This window comes from Momordica charantia (genome assembly GCF_013281855.1).
Source record: "Momordica charantia cultivar OHB3-1 chromosome 7 unlocalized genomic scaffold, Mcharantia_2.0 BLBB01000007.1, whole genome shotgun sequence".
NCBI lineage: Eukaryota > Viridiplantae > Streptophyta > Magnoliopsida > Cucurbitales > Cucurbitaceae > Momordica > Momordica charantia.
In genome coordinates, this window is record NW_028275165.1 from 7,921,165 (window position 1) to 7,939,155 (window position 17,991).

A 17,991-nucleotide genomic window follows, 5' to 3' on the forward strand; every position below is an offset into this window, starting at 1 on the left:
TAGAAAAAATTTGTAACAATTCATTTCCTGTTTCTAATTTTACCGAGAAATTTAAGTATTTGACAACTATTTATATTTATTGTTTCACAATTTTAAAAACAACAAAATTGTATAGAAATTTTTTAAAGAAAAAAAAATTCGTTTAGTAAGGCCCATTTGGTAACTTTTCTATTTCTTTTTCTGTTTCTTATTTTTTGAGAAACAGACATAGTAACCATTCTCGTTTCTTGTTTCTAAATTTTGAGAAACATTTAAAAAAAGGGACCAATTTTTAGAAACTACAAAAAGTAGTTTCATTTATGGTGTTCCTTTATTGGTCTCAAGGAGTTGGGTAATAAAGTATATTACAAGCAAAATGTAGCTATTGCTCTGTTGGTGTGGACGCATGCATATAGCTTCAGGGTGATAAATTCGATCGTCAAGGCAAACAAGTTAAATTATATAGATATATATATCTTTTCTTTTCTTTTTTTTAATAAAAATTATTTTAAAAATTTATTCTTTATTTAAGTCTAATAATTTAGACTACTATATATAAATTATAAATTATATTTACTTTAATGAATTATATTTCTCAAATATATGTTGTTACATCTTTTTAAATTATATCTACTAAATTTTATTTTAACTAAGAATTAAAAAAAAAAATTGTTCAGATATATATCCCTGATCAAGATGTCATAAGTTCAAATCACCACTTCAACAAGTCGTTGTACTAACAAAAAAAATAGTTATCAAACATGTTTTTGTTTCTATTTCTTTTTCCAAGAAACAAACAATATAAATGGTTACCTAAAGTATTTATGTTTCTAATTCTAAAAAAATTAGAAACAAGAAACACGAAAAAGGAGACACGAAACAAAAACGTTACCAAAAAGAATTGAATTACATGAACCTAAACGCCCATAGATTCAACAAGGATAAAACAAAATTTGAAACAAATTGGAAACTAGAACAAGAGTTTTCAAAATTTCTATACATGTTTTAGAATGTTATTTCTAAAAAATAGAAACAAAAAACATAAGTAGTTATCTGTTTATGCAAAGGTCTGCACAACGATGCTTTATGAACCAAGCTCCAACCCGGTCCCCGGCTCGACCTGAACTCAAGAGTGGACCTGCACAAGAGGATAAACTCTCTAACACTCAAGTCAGTAGAGGTCGGACTCAGTATTTAGTTCGAGGTGAGATTCGATACCTGAGCGTGAAATGAGGCCTTCTATTTATAGGTGGTGGATCCGACAGTACTCACGACCGGTGGTTACATGTTTTTTCTCATGTCGGACCTGTCGGGTTCTGAGTAGATTGAACCACAATCAGATCGAACTTCGACATGTATACTTAACCTTTTTCCTATGGGTGAACCCGACCTCTTCGGTAGGTTCGAGGTGGACCTGGGATATTTTCATTCTTGAACACCAACAAGCGTCCTCCACGTGTCCAAGGTATTTTTACCCCCAAACATTGACCCTCTCTCTGTCAGGTTTGATCTCGACCTTGTAGAGAAGTTGATTCGATTCGATTTTGGACACGTGGCGACTTCTTAATCGTAGAGGGAATATGACCGTTGCGGAAGATGTTTCGATTTGCCAGGTTGTCGGAGTACTTAAGTATTCCGTCGTTACGAATTTCGAGATGATCCTGGCCACTCGTTCATTACACGTGTACGGCTAAGAGGTTTTTCCGATTGGCTATAAATAGCTCCGAGACTTCAGGTCAAACCTTACGTTCCCTGAATTTTTGAAGTTCGATCTGAAACCAGCTCGAACCCGTCGTAGGTCAGTCACTTTCCCTGTTTTAATCTTGTTTACAAATATGGTAGTTTTTTTTGTCTTCCCCTTCCAATAGTGATAGCCTAGGTAGCGTAGGTCGGACAATAAGTAGTTCGCCGCCCAAACCAAGTGACTCGGGGGAGGACTTAGCTCATAGGTTAGAGTCCGAACTAGAAGAGATTGAGAACTTTAGATTTTCTGATGTTGGGGAGGATAGTGATGCTTCCGTCTCGGGTCAGGGTTTGGAATACCCTTCAAAAATGCCCGAGCACTATCTCGGACCCCTCCGTAGGGGGTTTAAAATTCCAAACGACATCCTCCTTAGGATTCCGGAGGAAGAGGAAAGAGCTGACAATCCTCCAGAGGGATGGGTCACTCTTTACTTGAAAATGTTTGAGTACGGGCTCAGACTTCCCCTTCACCCTTTTGCCCAAGAGTTCCTCAACCGAACTGGGTTGGCTCCTGCTCAAGTGGCCCCCAACGGATGGGGTGTCATTTTTGTGTTAGCCATCATTTTCTGGTTGAGAGCTCGGGATGAAGAAGCCTGGTCGGTACTATATGTGCGCAAGGAAAGGCGCAGGTGGTATAGTCAAGGGGCCGACTTCCATCAAAGGATGGGTGGGGAAGTGGTTCTTTGCCTCTGAGGAATGGCTGGTAAAGGACGAGTCAGGTTGTACCTTCTTTGACGTTCCCACTAGGTTCAGGAACTTAGGTATGGAGTCGTCCTTGCTTTTTTTTTATGTACCTCAAATCCTTTTTGGCTTCTTGCTTCTTGCATCTAACTTGATCCTTCTTTTGCCTTGTGCAGTATCAATCAGGCTAATCCCCGAACTCACTCAAGCATCCTTTGATACGGTTAAGTTTTACAAGGATCGTTTTCCGAAGGGTAGGAAGATCGGAACTCTAGTAACCGACAAGCTGCTCCTCGATGGTCCGTACTGCAGAGGACCATTGACCACGCTGCCGAGGTAAGATCTGTTCCTGTACTCATTTTGTTTTCCAAACTTGTGGTTTTAGTTTGAATCTTGTGTGCTTTGTGTTCGCAGGAGTTCATTGCTTCTATCCATTCGACAGTCATGATAAAGGCCGAACTGGATGGAATGGAGGCTTTGACAGCAAAAGAGAAGGAGAACTCCTCTGCTGCCTTAGAGGCTGCCACCACAATGAAGGGCGAGCTACTGAAGGCTCGCTCCGAAGTGGATATCCTGAGGCCCGAGGTGGAAGCTAAGGCCGAACTGCTGAAGAGGGAGGACAAGAGGCATAAGGCCCACCTCCGAGCTGCCCATGCGATCACTAAAGGGCTGGAGAAGAAGAAGTTCCAACTCCTAAAGGAAAAGGACGACATGCTCCAGGCCCTCGAGGCGAAGGACGCTGCGATAGAGCGTCTCACTGCTGAGCTCAAAATGGAGAAGGAACGTCTTGCCAACGGAGCTCTTCTAGAAGCAGCCTTCAGGCAACACCCAGACTTTGATGGGTTTGCTAAGGACTTTAGCGACGCAGGCTTCAAGTTTTTGATGAAGGGTATTGCTGCCAACATGCCCCATCTTCAGATCGACCTCAGCGAACTGAAGAAGAAGTATGTTGAAAAATGAGCCTCTGGGCCCGACTGCACTCCGGGCCCCCAGTCTTTGGTGGAAAAGTACGTCAGAGAGCTGGACTCTGACTACTCCGATCTCGAGGAAGAAGATGCTCTTAGTCAAGAGCAAGTCGAGGTCGGCACCACCCAAGAGGAGGTCCCTTCGCAGCAGGACGAGTTCAAGGAGGCCAACTGATTACGCTTGTTTACATGCGTAAAAAGAAGGTTTTAGATGCTATTTTTACAATGTTTCAACTTTGTTTCGGATTTTTCTCGGTCGTTTGAGTTCCAATTCATGCAAAATTCATATATTATGGTTTGTGGTTGGCTTATATTGTATTTATGACATTTTAGGACCATTTGGGAGTGCAAATTAATCAAAAGAAGCAAAAAGACGGAAAAACCATCATGGGAGGCGCCAGGCGCCTGGGAAGCCTGCAGAAAAACTGGTTTTCTTCCAACTTTGCCCTTAATGAAACGCGTCTTCCAATGCGTTTTGGTGGTTCCAACCGATGCATACGTGTAGAAGAAGTGTTCCACTATCAGTTTGAGTACGATTTGGTCAGTCAAAAGAGTTGGAAATGGGTGATTCACCATCGTTTTAGGACCTACCTAACCAATTCTGCACAGCTATAAATTCCAGCAACTTCTCCACCAAATTCATCAAGCCTTGCTTCCTTCTCTTGATCATTTTTAGTGTTTCTTTGTTGCTTTCTAAGTACTTTTGAGTTGCTTTCATTAGTTGCTTTTCGTTTTTAAATCCCGAGCACTTTACATTCTTTTATTGAGCTTTGTTTTGTTTCCATTTGTACTTAGTTATTTTCTACTTATTCAAATATATAAAAATCTAGCACTTTGCTTATCTTCCCTTTGCCTTTACTTTATTTTTAGTTAAGAGAGTTGTGTTTTTGGAGGAAAGAGCATGTGACACTCTCCCTTTCTTGAAAGAGAAGGGCGAAGCTCTCAATCCCGATAAAAACTCTCCGTTAGTTAACTTTTGTTTTTCACACATGCATTCCACATTCAACCGTTTTACTTGCTGTATTTTCTTCAATATGTCTTTCTAAATTCCCGTCTCTAGCCCGGTTATGGATAGTTAGCCTTTTATGTCTAAAAAGGGTTGCTAAGAAGTAGTGTTTTTGCTTTCCGTTCATTGCTCAACATGTTTTCCCAAAAAGTTAGGATTTAGAGAAGGCCACTGTAAGTCTTAACAAGTCAATACTGAAAAGGTTGCTTATTTGCATTGTTGAGTGGTTAAACCGAGGAGAGGAGCGCCTTAGACATAAGAGTTCCGCTTAAGTAGCCTAGACATAGGACCTTAACCCGAGGTTGCGACTATTTCCATCCTAAAACTAAGATATATCTCATAATAGACATATTAGGGAATGTCTTAGGACTTTGAACTTGCTTAGACATAAGTCAAGTGAGAAGCGTAGTCGTTGGTTTCTAAAGTAAAAAGCATATTGTCCTTAGCATGTCCTTGATTCTTTGTTGGCTAACTTGAAGTAGTTCGGGCTAGGTTTTATCATTATAAGTCCAAATCCCAAATCCAAAACCATTATTTGTGACCACTTCCCATTTTACAAGAATCACTCATTTCAACATTCACTATTCTTTAAAACTTTAGAGTTTGGAAATTATTTAGAAGTCCTTGAGGATCGATACTTGGATACTCCATCCATTTTATATTACTATGACAGGTGTGCGCTTGCATCTATATAATTGTTACCACGCTTAGTGCGTGCGTTCAGCATAAACGCCCAGTCAAGTTTTTGGCGTCGTTGCCGGGGACTTTAGTTTTAAAATTATTTTCAAATTCTTTTAGTTTTTATTTTTGTGAATTGTTGTTGGGTGTAATTTCCATCCACCGTTTTTGTTCTATATTTTTGGTCGTTTATCTCACAAGGGTAAGTTAAAGTGCATGAACACAAGATCTTTTCTTCTACCCCTCGACCCTGAGATTGAGCGGACCCTTCGAAAACCTCGAAAGGAGCAAAGACTTCGAAAACAACTAGAAAAGCAAAAAGAGAGAGAAGGTGAAATCAGTCCTGAAAGTGAGGTAGAGAGTACGAGCACATCAATGGCAGATATTCCACCTCGTGATCCGGTTGATCCACCTGCTGTTAACGGTAATATGAGGGATCATGCAAGAAATGATGAATTCAACCATATCCAGATGGCGGACAACAGAGACGTGGCAATGCGAGAATATGCCGCCACGGCTTTTCAGAACTTTGATTCAGGGATTGTCAACCCTATTCCAGCCCACGCAAACTTTGAGCGTAAACCAATGATGTTCTAAATGTTGCAGACAATTGGACATTTTAGAGGGCAGGAACATGAGGATCCACATGATCATCTGAAATCATTCATTCAAATTGCAAATGCATTTCGATTACCTGGTATAACAGACGATGCTCTTAGACTAACACTTTTTCCATTTTCTTTGAAGGACCAAGCTAGAGCACGGCTCAATGCATTTCCACCGGGATCCATCACCACATGGGGGTCGTTAGTGGAGAAGTTCTTAACAAAATTCTTCCCACCTACTCGCCACGCTGATATCAGAGAGGAGATCATCTCCTTTAGACAGTATGATCGTGAACCTGTTCACGAGGCGTGGAAAAGATTTAAAGAACTAATCAGGAAATGTCCGAACCATGGCTTGCCGGCATGCATCCAGATAGAACATTTCTTTAGAGGTTTAGATCATCCTACTAAGATGATGCTAAACAATGCTGCCAATGGAGCCTTTACAAAGAAGACATTCAACGAGATAGTCGACATCCTAAATGACTTAGCTTCACACAACGAACTATGGTGTTCGCAAAGATCTAGGGCAGCACCAAAGAAGCAAGATCCAGCTGGAGTTTTGGCTCTGGACATTGCGACCTCGATGCAAAAAGAGATGGTTACAATGAACCAGAGGCTGAAAGAGATGGCATTGGGAATAAAAAATCCATTAGCCACGCCGATACAACCTGTGCAGTCGGATTATTGCACTCCTGCCCCTGTTTGCCAAGTCAACGATCTCATTTGTTCATTTTGCAATGAAAACCATATTTATGATAATTGTCCACATAACCCTGCTTCCGTTTTTTATGTAGGACATGGGAACAATAGGAACTTTAACCCATATTCGAACACCTACAACCCAGGTTGGAGGCACCACCCTAATTTCTCATGGGGAGGACAAGGAGGTTCGAGCGGTTTTAATCAAGGGCAGAGCCAACAGAACAAGCAGCCCTATGTTCCACCTACACAGCAATACATCCCACCACCGCAACAGCAGTACAATCAGAGAACACAGACTCCACCAGTTCAAAATAACAACTCAAATCTTGAGAATATGATGAAGGAGTACATGGCCCGAACCGACGCAGTGATACAATCCCAAGCGGCATCAATGAGGAATTTCGAGACCCAATTGGGACAGCTCGCCAATGAATTGAAGAATAGACCACAAGGTTCTTTTCCAGGCCATACTGAATTACCAAAACGAGAAGGGAAAGAACAGTGCAAAGCTATCACCCTCAGGAGTGGACTGGCATATGATGGACCAACAATGCCAACAACAGATGTACAGATTCCGTCCACTGAACCAATTGTAAAGATACCAGAAAATCCAACAACACCAGAAAAAGAAAATATTAGAAAAGGTAATGAGGACACCCCGAGTGTTCCTCCACAGGTACAGCCTTCTTTTACCCCTAGTCCCCCGTTTCCACAAAGATTAGTTAAGAAAAATAATGATTCCCAGTTTAGAAAATTTGTAGATATTTTAAAACAACTGCATATAAATATACCATTAGTAGATGCTCTAGAACAGATGCCAAATTATGCTAAGTTTTTGAAAGATATAGTTTCTAGGAAGAAAAAAATAGGAGAGCATGAACTGGTAGCCATGACAAAATGTAGTAGTGAAGCTGTAGGCAACCCGCTACCCATGAAATGTAATGATCCTGGCAGTTTTACCATTCCATGTTCCATAGGAGGAAAAAACTTAGGTAGGGCATTATGTGATCTAGGCGCTAGCATTAATCTTATGCCATTATCAGTTTTCAAATCTTTAGGCATAGGAGAAGCTAGACCTACTACGGTTACCCTCCAACTAGCAGATAGATCTATCATAAGACCTGAGGGAAAGATAGAAGATGTTTTAGTCCAGGTGGACAAATTCATTTTCCTTGCGGACTTTATCATTCTAGATTGCGAGGCAGACTTAGACGTTCCCATTATTTTGGGAAGACCATTTCTAGCCACTGGGGATACAGTTTTTAATGTGAGGAAGGGAGAAATTACAATGAGGGTAAATAATGAAGAAGTTAAATTTAACGTTCTAGACGCCATGAAATTACCAGGAGACTTTGAAGAGTGCTCTGCTATAAATAGCTTGAATCCTATTATGTTTGATGAGTTTTATGACTTATTAGTTACAGAGATTGAAGAAGAGCTTGATAAGATAGCAGAAGGACCAGAAGATGTGGCTAATCCTATTGAAAAAATACAAAAAGAAGAATGCAAGTCATTACTTCCGTCCATAGTGGAACCACCCACGTTGGAGCAGAAGCCATTGCCGTCGCATTTGAAATATGCGTATCTAGGGGATAACGACACTTTACCAGTTATTATAGCTTCCAATTTATCACCTACTAATGAATATTCTTTATTGCAGATTTTGGAGAAGCACAAAAAGGCCATTGGATGGACGATAGCAGATATCCGAGGGATAAGCCCGGCCTTTTGCATGCACAAAATTCTATTGGAAGAAGATGCTAAGAACTCTATTGAGAGTCAAAGGCGGTTGAACCTGAAGATGAAAGAGGTTGTAAGGAAAGAAATTCTTAAATGGCTTGACGCCGGTGTTATATACCCAATATCCGACAGCAGCTGGGTAAGCCCAGTACAGTGTGTACCAAAGAAAGGGGGTATAACCGTGGTGGCCAACGAGGAGAATGAGCTCATCTCAACTTGAACTGTGAGCGGGTGGAGAGTTTGCATTGATTATCGCAAACTCAACAAGGTAACAAAGAAAGACCATTTTCCTCTCCCGTTTATTGACCAGATGCTCGACCGTCTGGCAGGTAAGGATTTCTATTATTTTTTAGATGGATATTCGGGTTATAATCAAATTACTATTGCTCCAGAAGACCAAGAGAAAACAACATTTACGTGTCCGTATGGTACGTTCGCTTTTAGGCGAATGCCCTTTGGACTATGCAATGCACCCGCGACTTTTCAGAGGTGTATGATGGCCATCTTCTCTGACATGGTAGAAAATATTCTAGAAGTTTTTATGGATGACTTTTCTGTTTTTGGAAATTCTTTCGACGCTTGTTTAGTTAATTTGGAGAGAGTATTGGAGAGATGTGAACAAACAAACCTAGTCCTAAATTGGGAGAAGTGTCATTTCATGGTACAAGAGGGTATTGTTTTGGGTCACAAAATTTCCAAGCAAGGAATAGAGGTAGACCACGCTAAGATAGACATCATTTCAAAGCTACCTCCTCCTACAAATGTCAAAGGGATTAGAAGTTTTTTAGGGCATGGGGGATTTTACCGCCGCTTTATAAAAGACTTTGCTAAAATTTCTAAACCCTTGTGTCAATTGTTAGAACATGATAGACCATTTGTTTTTGATGATGACTGTTTAAAATCATTTGAAATGTTGAAAGTTGCTCTAAGTTCAGCTCCTATAACTATCGAACCTAATTGGGATTTACCTTTTGAGCTCATGTGTGATGCCAGTGATTATGCAATAGGAGCTATGTTAGGACAACGAAAAAACAAGATCTTGCATCCTGTGTATTATGCTAGTAAGACTCTGACCGGTGCACAACTCAATTACACTACTACTGAAAAGGAACTGTTAGCAGTTGTGTTCGCCTTTGATAAGTTTAGGTCTTACTTGATAGGCACAAAAGTCATTGTTTTTACTGACCATTCTGCTTTAAAATATTTATTTGCTAAAAAAGATGCTAAACCACGTTTGATACGATGGATTTTGTTACTTCAAGAGTTTGATATTGAAGTTAGGGACAGGAAGGGTACTGAAAACCAAGTTGCTGATCACCTGTCTAGATTGGAATCCCCGCTCTGTGATGATGGAATTGTTATACGTGAACAGTTTATTGACGAGCAACTCTTGCGAGTTGATTTAGTTCCGTGGTATGCCGATATAGCAAATTATTTGGTAAGTCGAATAGTTCCTTATGAGTTCAACAAGCAACAGGTAAAGAAATTTCTAAATGAAGTTCGATGTTATCGTTGGGATGAGCCTTTTTTATATAAGCTAGGACCTGACAATATCTTACGCAGGTGTGTCGCAGAAGAAGAGCACGAGGCGATATTAGACGCTTGTCATATGTCTCCATATGGAGGACATTTTGCAGGACACAAAACCGCAGCCAAAGTTTTGCAAAGTGGGTTCTTTTGGCCCACTCTGTTGAAAGATGCACATAAGTTTGCCCAGGTTTGTGACAAATGCCAACGGACAGGTAATATATCTAAACGCCACGAAATGCCTCAAACCCCGATCCTGGAGATTGAAATATTTGATGTGTGGGGTATAGATTTTATGGGTCCATTTCCATCCTCTAATGGTAAGCTTTATATATTGTTAGCAGTAGATTATGTTTCGAAATGGATAGAAGCCATTGCAACTGCTACCAATGATTCCAAAGTTGTCATTCGTTTTCTGCAAAAGCACATTTTTACGCGTTATGGAACCCCGCGTTGTCTGATAAGCGATGGGGGGGCTCATTTTGTGAATACGTCTATGCAAAAGTTGCTGACTAAATACAATGTGCGTCATAGGGTTGCAACAGCATATCATCCTCAGTCGAATGGGTTAGCCGAAATATCTAATAGGGAGATAAAAAACATTTTAGAAAAAACTGTAAATCTTAACCGTAGGGATTGGTCTTTTAAGCTTGATGATTCACTTTGGGCATATAGGACAGCATTTAAGACTCCCCTCGGCATGTCCCCCTATAGGCTAGTTTTTGGAAAAGCATGTCATTTGCCTCTTGAGCTAGAATATAAAGCATTTTGGGCTACTAAGAAATTAAATTTTGATTTGTTGGCTGCAGGTGAAGCGAGGAAGTTACAATTGTTGGAATTAGAAGAACACAGGCACTTTTCTTATGAGAATGCTAAGTTGTTTAAGGAAAAAACTAAACAGTGGCATGATAGGCGTCTTCGGCCGAACAATCTTCAAGAAGGTGATCTGGTTCTGTTATTCAACTCTAGGTTGAAACTTTTCCCTGGAAAACTTAAGTCTAGATGGTCTGGTCCCTTTCAAATTTTTAAACTCTACCCATATGGGGCAGTGGATCTAGTTGACTCTAAGGGAAATGTTTTTAAAGTAAATGGGCAGAGACTTAAGCCGTATTTTGGAGAACCAGTGGATAGAGGAAAAACCTCTATTCAACTTTCAGGTCAATAAATTTTTGCGAAAAATGTTTTTTCCTTCTTATCCGTTTTTGAAAGAACAAAAGTAAAGGAAGGAAGTCTTTGTATCTTGTATTTTCTCTTTATTTCATTATAAAGTTTTTCTTATTAAGAGAATGTTTTTGAAAACGTTGAAAAAAAGAAACAAAAAAAAGAAAGAAAAAACAAACGTTGAAAAAAAAAAAAAAAGAAGTACGCAGGCGCTTGGCGCCTGCCCTTTGCGAAAATAAATCACGCAGGCGCCTGGCGCCTGCCCTGTTTTCCAGCAGTTCGAATTTCGTTTTCCTTCACGGTTTGGGTTTTAATTTTCGATAACATGGGCTTTATTTTGGGTCAAACATTAATCCTCTATGATTTAGCTTTAAAAACTTCTCTTCAAACTCAAATTTTGTTTCCCTAATCCTATTTTGTATTCAAATTTGTTTTCTTTTCCTTTTAGGTTTAGGAAACTTAGTTGAACTTAAATGTCAATCCCTTTCCATTTAGGATTTAGTTTGGGGAAAGCTTTAAATAGACCCATTGCCTAAGCTTTACAACTCCACCAAAACCCACACAACTCTCTTCTTCCCCTTGTTTTTTCGGCAAAAAAACCCACTCCCTTCATCACCCTTCTTTTCGATTTTCAGCCACCAAAGAGAAGAAGAAATTTCCAGCATTTGCTTACATCTATGGCTTCCTCTTCTCAACATACTTCACTTCCTACCTCTTCTACTCAAGCTCCAAATGCCACAAGCATTCCTTTTTCACCATTCGAGAACTTCCAACACCACATAGGTTCAGATTCTAGGCTAGCTGCTGTTAGGGGAGGAAACCCGCTTCAAACATTTGAATGTCCTCCATCCCAAGCTCCTACACAACGTCCTATAATGAGCCCACATGGTTATGTTAATTTTCAGCAACTACCCACCCTTAATATACCTCAAAACAGTGAGTTTAGGGCTGAAAATCCTCAACAACTTCCTCCAATGATCAATCCGGGTATGTACCAACCGTTTATGTTTAACCCGGTTCCTTCCTATCATTTTCCCTTGTCGCAAATGCAAATTCCAGCTAGTGTTCATCCTTATGGAATGCCAAACCCATCTACTCTATTTCCTAGCCTTCCACCTTATTATGGAATGGGTCATTGGGTACCTCCACATAATTATGGTATGATTTCACCTAGAGTTTCCCCACCACCTCAACTTCCATTCCTAGAAAGAGGACCTCAAGCACCCCAATTGAACCCTAACATATCGAGTACCTTCAACATGGGACAACTAAAACCCTTAGAGCCTCCTAGGATGCCAACCCCAACCAATATGCCAATGGATGCAGGAGATGAGCATGAAGGAGAGCAAGAGAAGAGCCATAGCCATAGACTAGAGCCCGGGGTTTCGATAGGGCAAAAGAGGAAGGGCAAGGAGGTGATGATAGACCTAGAAATTGAGGAAGATGGGAGTAGTAGGCGTCTGACGCCTAAGGATTCATCTATGGAGAACAGGGACGAGGAGCAGTTTTATTCATCTCCATTGATTATTACACCGGAACATGGTAATGATGATTTTCTACTGGTTTCACGAGGACATTGTTCAAATATGCCGGAAACAGAGGATACCGAGAACGAAGTGGTGAGAACAGATACTCAGGAACCTTCCCCATTGGATACACCTACAGAAGGAGCGTTTTGTAGTCACCAAGAGTTGCCTACTGGGGCAACTGGATCTACTCCGTTGGCAACGGATGAGTATGTCACACCGATGGCCACTCTACCAGGGGTAAGGGATGCTCACACTATTCCTTCTAATACAGTTAACCCGCTTGGGTGTGATACAGGTAGACCCAAGGTTGGGGAGAATAGTACTCAAGAACCTACCAGCGAAGAAGATCTTGAGGACACGCAGACGATAAGGGAAATGTTCCAATACAAAAGGCGGGAGAGAAAGAGTTCAAAACATCGTGCAGTTCAGGCTAAGAAGCCAACAGTGCCCGTGAATGAACCTAAAACGAGAGCTGCGAAAGCTAAAGTAGCTGAAGCTAAGAAGAAGGTAGTGGCACCTGGGCCAGCTGATACAATTGAACTGGACTTGTCTGAGGGAGAGGAGGTCGAGACGAAATGGAACGCGGCAAATTTAGCCACTCGAACTTCATTAATGAAATCCCGTAAGATTATGACAGAATTGGGATTCGATCTCACTCTAGGAGATGTGCCTGATGATTGGAGGGAGACCACTAGAGACAAAGAGTGGAGACCACTCATTCAGCCCATACAATGTGAGGCTTTGGAGTTAGTCAGAGAGTTCTATGCTGCTGTCCATCCCCAGTCACATATAGCCATAGTGCGCGGGAAGGAAGTACGGTTTGATGCCAGTCAGATCAACTACACCTTCAACATCTTATTGCTGTGGGCAATAAGATGTTAGTGACTCCGACTCTAGCACAGCTTGATGAGGCTCTAGCATGTGTTGGGAAGCCCTCGGCTACTTGGGATTTGACTACTCATGGCAAGGTACGACTAAAACCCGAGGATGTTTCCCTAGCTGCTGCAGGATGGTTATACATAGTCAAAAATAGAATTCTACCAACGGAGCATGATGAGCATGTCACTCAGGATAGGGCACTGCTGGTTTATGCCATGCTAAAGGGCATAGATGTGAATTATAGAGAATTGATCAATACTAGTATCCATGAATGTGCCCACCGAACACGTGGTAAGCTTTATCACCCACGTTTGGTCACTTCTTTATGCTTGCGACAAGGTGTACAGCTCCCTGAGGATCAAATTAAGAGAGATGCCCCAATTGTGGAAGAGAAGAATATTCGGCGTATTATCGCCCATGCGTTACAAAGAAGGGAAGGTACTGAGATGTCTCCTACATCGGAGATCCGTCGTCTTCGAGAGGAGAACCAACAGCTGCGAGATCAGGTTCGAGAAGTCGTGCAACATATCTACAACTTAAGGGCTTCATTGGATTTTGCGGTTTTACCTTCATGGCCTCAAGCGCTAGCTGCTATCCTTGGTCATCCATCTCCCAGCACTGACACTGATCCTAGTCCACAACCTCCGACTTCATGAAGGGGAGGTTTCTTCTTTGCTATTTTTTGTGTTTTATTCTTTTGGTTAATGACGTAGTTGCATATTCTAGCATTACTACGCATGTTTTTTTTGTATTGATTATGTTTCGAGCTCAGTTGAAGCATGAATAAATTAGTATCGTTTATCTTCTGATCACTTAAAGTATGCCTTCACTTAACCTTAGTTTAGCTTTTCACATGCCTATTTTGAAGCATCTGTGCTGTGCATGTGATTTCATGTCGATGATGATTATAAGAGATTGTTGAGTTTTCTGTTCTATGCCTGACTAAGCTTTGAGCTATTTCCTTTGTTTATGTGATAAACTCATTTTCTTTTATGTCTTTTTGATCTTTACAGACTTTAAGCTTTTTCTTTGCCCCTATATAGGAAGTCCTTGTCCTTTTTACTGTTAAGCTTTTTTCAATCTGATGCAAAAGTCTTTTCCCAGTGAGGACACTGTCTCTCTTAAGTTTGGGGGGGACAGTCGTTGTGTCAGTCGTTGTTTCAGAAAGATAAGGTGTTATTTATATTTGAAAAATCATGCTATTTTCTTTTGAAAAAGAGTCAGTTGGAAAAACAAATGCTATTAAAAAAAGAAAGTGTTGAAAAGAAAAAAAAAACACAAAAAAAAAAAAATTGCAAAAGAGTAAAAAGAGTCTTGTTGAGAGAAAATAAGAGTGGGGAAAAGACTTGTGTTAGAAAGAAAAGAGTGGTAAAAACAATGAGAGTTAAAGAAAATGTATTTATGATTCCCGAGTCCTACTGTAGACACCCATTTAGTTTTAGGTTGGGTGTTGACTTTGAAAATAGCAGTAAAGATGGTGATAAGTGACTTCGTGTTTCTCATTGTCGTCGTTTTATGACCTAGCTGTTAGTTCAAAGTCTTTCTACGAGTAGCTGTGGTTGAAACCGATGTTAGTGTGTGGAAACCTCAGGGGCTAGTAGCCGGTCTTTCAGATGTAAAAGTCTTAGTGTAAGGAGGGAGTGTGCAGATTCCTTAGGGGTATTTGAAAACGTTTTCTGTTTGAAAGAGAAAAAAGATTTTGAAAGAGAAAGTTTTTATCATTTCAAACTTGGTTTATAGTGACTAAGTTTACAAAGGCAATAGAATGGTAGGCTTTGATATCTTTTCCCTGAGACAATTTATGATTGAACATCTCGGTTGCTTTTGCTTTTCCTTGTCCATGTGTTAGAAACCTGATTAAAGTTGCTAAGTTTTGCTTGAGGACAAGCAAAAAGTTAAGTTTGGGGGTGTGATTACGCTTGTTTACATGCGTAAAAAGAAGGTTTTAGATGCTGTTTTTACAATATTTCAGCTTTGCTTCGGATTTTTCTCGGTCGTTTGAGTTCCAATTCATGCAAAATTCATATATTATGGTTTGTGGTTGGCTTATATTGTATTTATGACATTTTAGGACCATTTGGGAGTGCAAATTAATCAAAAGAAGCAAAAAGACGGAAAAACCATCATGGGAGGCGCCAGGCGCCTGGGAAGCCTGCAGAAAAACTGGTTTTCTTCCAACTTTGCCCTTAATGAAACGCGTCTTCCAATGCGTTTTGGTGGTTCCAACCGATGCATACGTGTAGAAGAAGTGTTCCACTATCAGTTTGAGTACGATTTGGTCAGTCAAAAGAGTTGGAAATGGGTGATTCACCATCGTTTTAGGACCTACCTAACCAATTCTTCACAGCTATAAATTCCAGCAACTTCTCCACCAAATTCATCAAGCCTTGCTTCCTTCTCTTGATCATTTTTAGTGTTTCTTTGTTGCTTTCTAAGTACTTTTGAGTTGCTTTCATTAGTTGCTTTTCGTTTTTAAATCCCGAGCACTTTACATTCTTTTATTGAGCTTTGTTTTGTTTCCATTTGTACTTAGTTATTTTCTACTTATTCAAATATATAAAAATCTAGCACTTTGCTTATCTTCCCTTTGCCTTTACTTTATTTTTAGTTAAGAGAGTTGTGTTTTTGGAGGAAAGAGCACGTGACACTCTCCCTTGCTTGAAAGAGAAGGGCGAAGCTCTCAATCCCGATAAAAACTCTCTGTTAGTTAACTTTTGTTTTTCACACATGCATTCCACATTCAACCGTTTTACTTGCTGTATTTTCTTCAATATGTCTTTCTAAATTCCCGTCTCTAGCCCGGTTATGGATAGTTAGCCTTTTATGTCTAAAAAGGGTTGCTAAGAAGTAGTGTTTTTGCTTTCCGTTCATTGCTCAACATGTTTTCCCAAAAAGTTAGGATTTAGAGAAGGCCACTGTAAGTCTTAACAAGTCAATACTGAAAAGGTTGCTTATTTGCATTGTTGAGTGGTTAAACCGAGGAGAGGAGCGCCTTAGACATAAGGGTTCCGCTTAAGTAGCCTAGACATAGGACCTTAACCCGAGGTTGCGACTATTTCCATCCTAAAACTAAGATATATCTCATAATAGACATATTAGGGAATGTCTTAGGACTTTGAACTTGCTTAGACATAAGTCAAGTGAGAAGCGTAGTCGTTGGTTTCTAAAGTAAAAAGCATATTGTCCTTAGCATGTCCTTGATTCTTTGTTGGCTAACTTGAAGTAGTTCGGGCTAGGTTTTATCATTATAAGTCCAAATCCCAAATCCAAAACCATTATTTGTGACCGCTTCCCATTTTACAAGAATCACTCATTTCAACATTCACTATTCTTTAAAACTTTAGAGTTTGGAAATTATTTAGAAGTCCTTGAGGATCGATACTTGGATACTCCATCCATTTTATATTACTCTGACAGGTGTGCGCTTGCATCTATATAATTGTTACCACGCTTAGTGCGTGCGTTCAGCATAAACGCCCAGTCACCAACCTTCTACGTTCTCAAGGAGAGCTATCCTCCCACCTCGGAAGTAGCTAAAACCTGCCTATTTTGCTTGTTTTTTGTTGTTGTGTGGTTTTTTTTTTTGTAAGTCTTCGGGCAAAGCTGCAAGGTCTACAAGCCTTGGCTCTGTTCATTAATCAATGAAATCTTCTTTTCTCCACCTCTGCACCCCAAGCTCTGTCTTTTCTTTTATTGCTTTTTCCTTAAGCTTTTAAACTTACCTTTGTAAATTCGAACTCCTATATGCATAATTTAATCTCGCACCTCTAACTCGTGAGCTTAAAGGATTGAATTTGGGATGAACTCTTTTCACATCGCCCCTTTTACTTGTATTTGACTTTAGGGTTTGAATTTGAGAGTTTCCTTCTATGGTCTTTAATATTTCTCTTCGAACTCGGAAGTCCAAAAGATTGAACTTTTAACATCGCACCTTTAACTTAAACGTTCAAATGGTTGAATTTTGAGTCCCTAATTAATATTCACATCGCACCTCGAACCCGTAGGTTTTGAGGTTTCAATTTAATCAATTTTTACATTTACCTTACCGGTTTATAAGTCTTATGGGAGTCCGTGGCCCCCATTTAATTTCTGATCGAACTCGGAGTCACGAAATTAAATAACTCCGTTTATTAAAGTTCTGCCCCTTGAAAATTTTTACAAGTCCATTTTAGGACCATTTTGACATTTCATGGATGCGCAAGCACATTTCCTTCCAGATCGGCCAGCATATACGTTCCAAGTCGGACTATGCCTTTAACCTCGAACGGTCCCTCCCAAGTTGGGTCAAGGGTGCCCACATGACCCTGAATCTTCCTTAAGACCAAATGTCCGACCTGAACATTTCGAGGTCGAACTCGGGTGTTGTAATATCTGGTCATTCTGTTCTGATACTCTACTAAGCGTAACTGAGCCATTTCCCTTTTTTCTTCTAATAAATCAAGGTTAAGGAGTAGTTCTTCCTCATTCCTTGTTGACTTGTACTACTCTACCTTGTCCGTGGTATGCCGATCTCGACTGGGACGACAGCTTCAGAGCCAAAGGCCAGGGAGAATGGGGTTTCACTAGTTGACTCTCTAGGGGTAGTCCGATATGACCACAATACTTCGGGTAGCTCCTCGGGCCATCTTCCTTTTCTGGAGTCCAATCTCAGCTTGAGTCCTCGTTTTATAATTTTGTTTATCGCATCAACCTGCCCATTTGCTTTCGGATGTGTAGAGGACGAATGGAGATGACTTATGCCCAACTTCCTGTAGAAGTCTTTGAACTTTGCATTGTCGAATTGTTTTCCGTTG

General features: G+C 40.3%; 1 non-coding gene across 1 annotated transcript; it reads right to left on the reverse strand.

The window, feature by feature from the left end:
* Positions 1-5,907: 5,907 nt before the first annotated feature.
* Positions 5,908-6,014, reverse strand: LOC148210252 (small nucleolar RNA R71). The gene has a single exon (XR_015792535.1). It is a non-coding gene; the product is annotated as a small nucleolar RNA R71 (small nucleolar RNA).
* Positions 6,015-17,991: the final 11,977 nt, after the last annotated feature.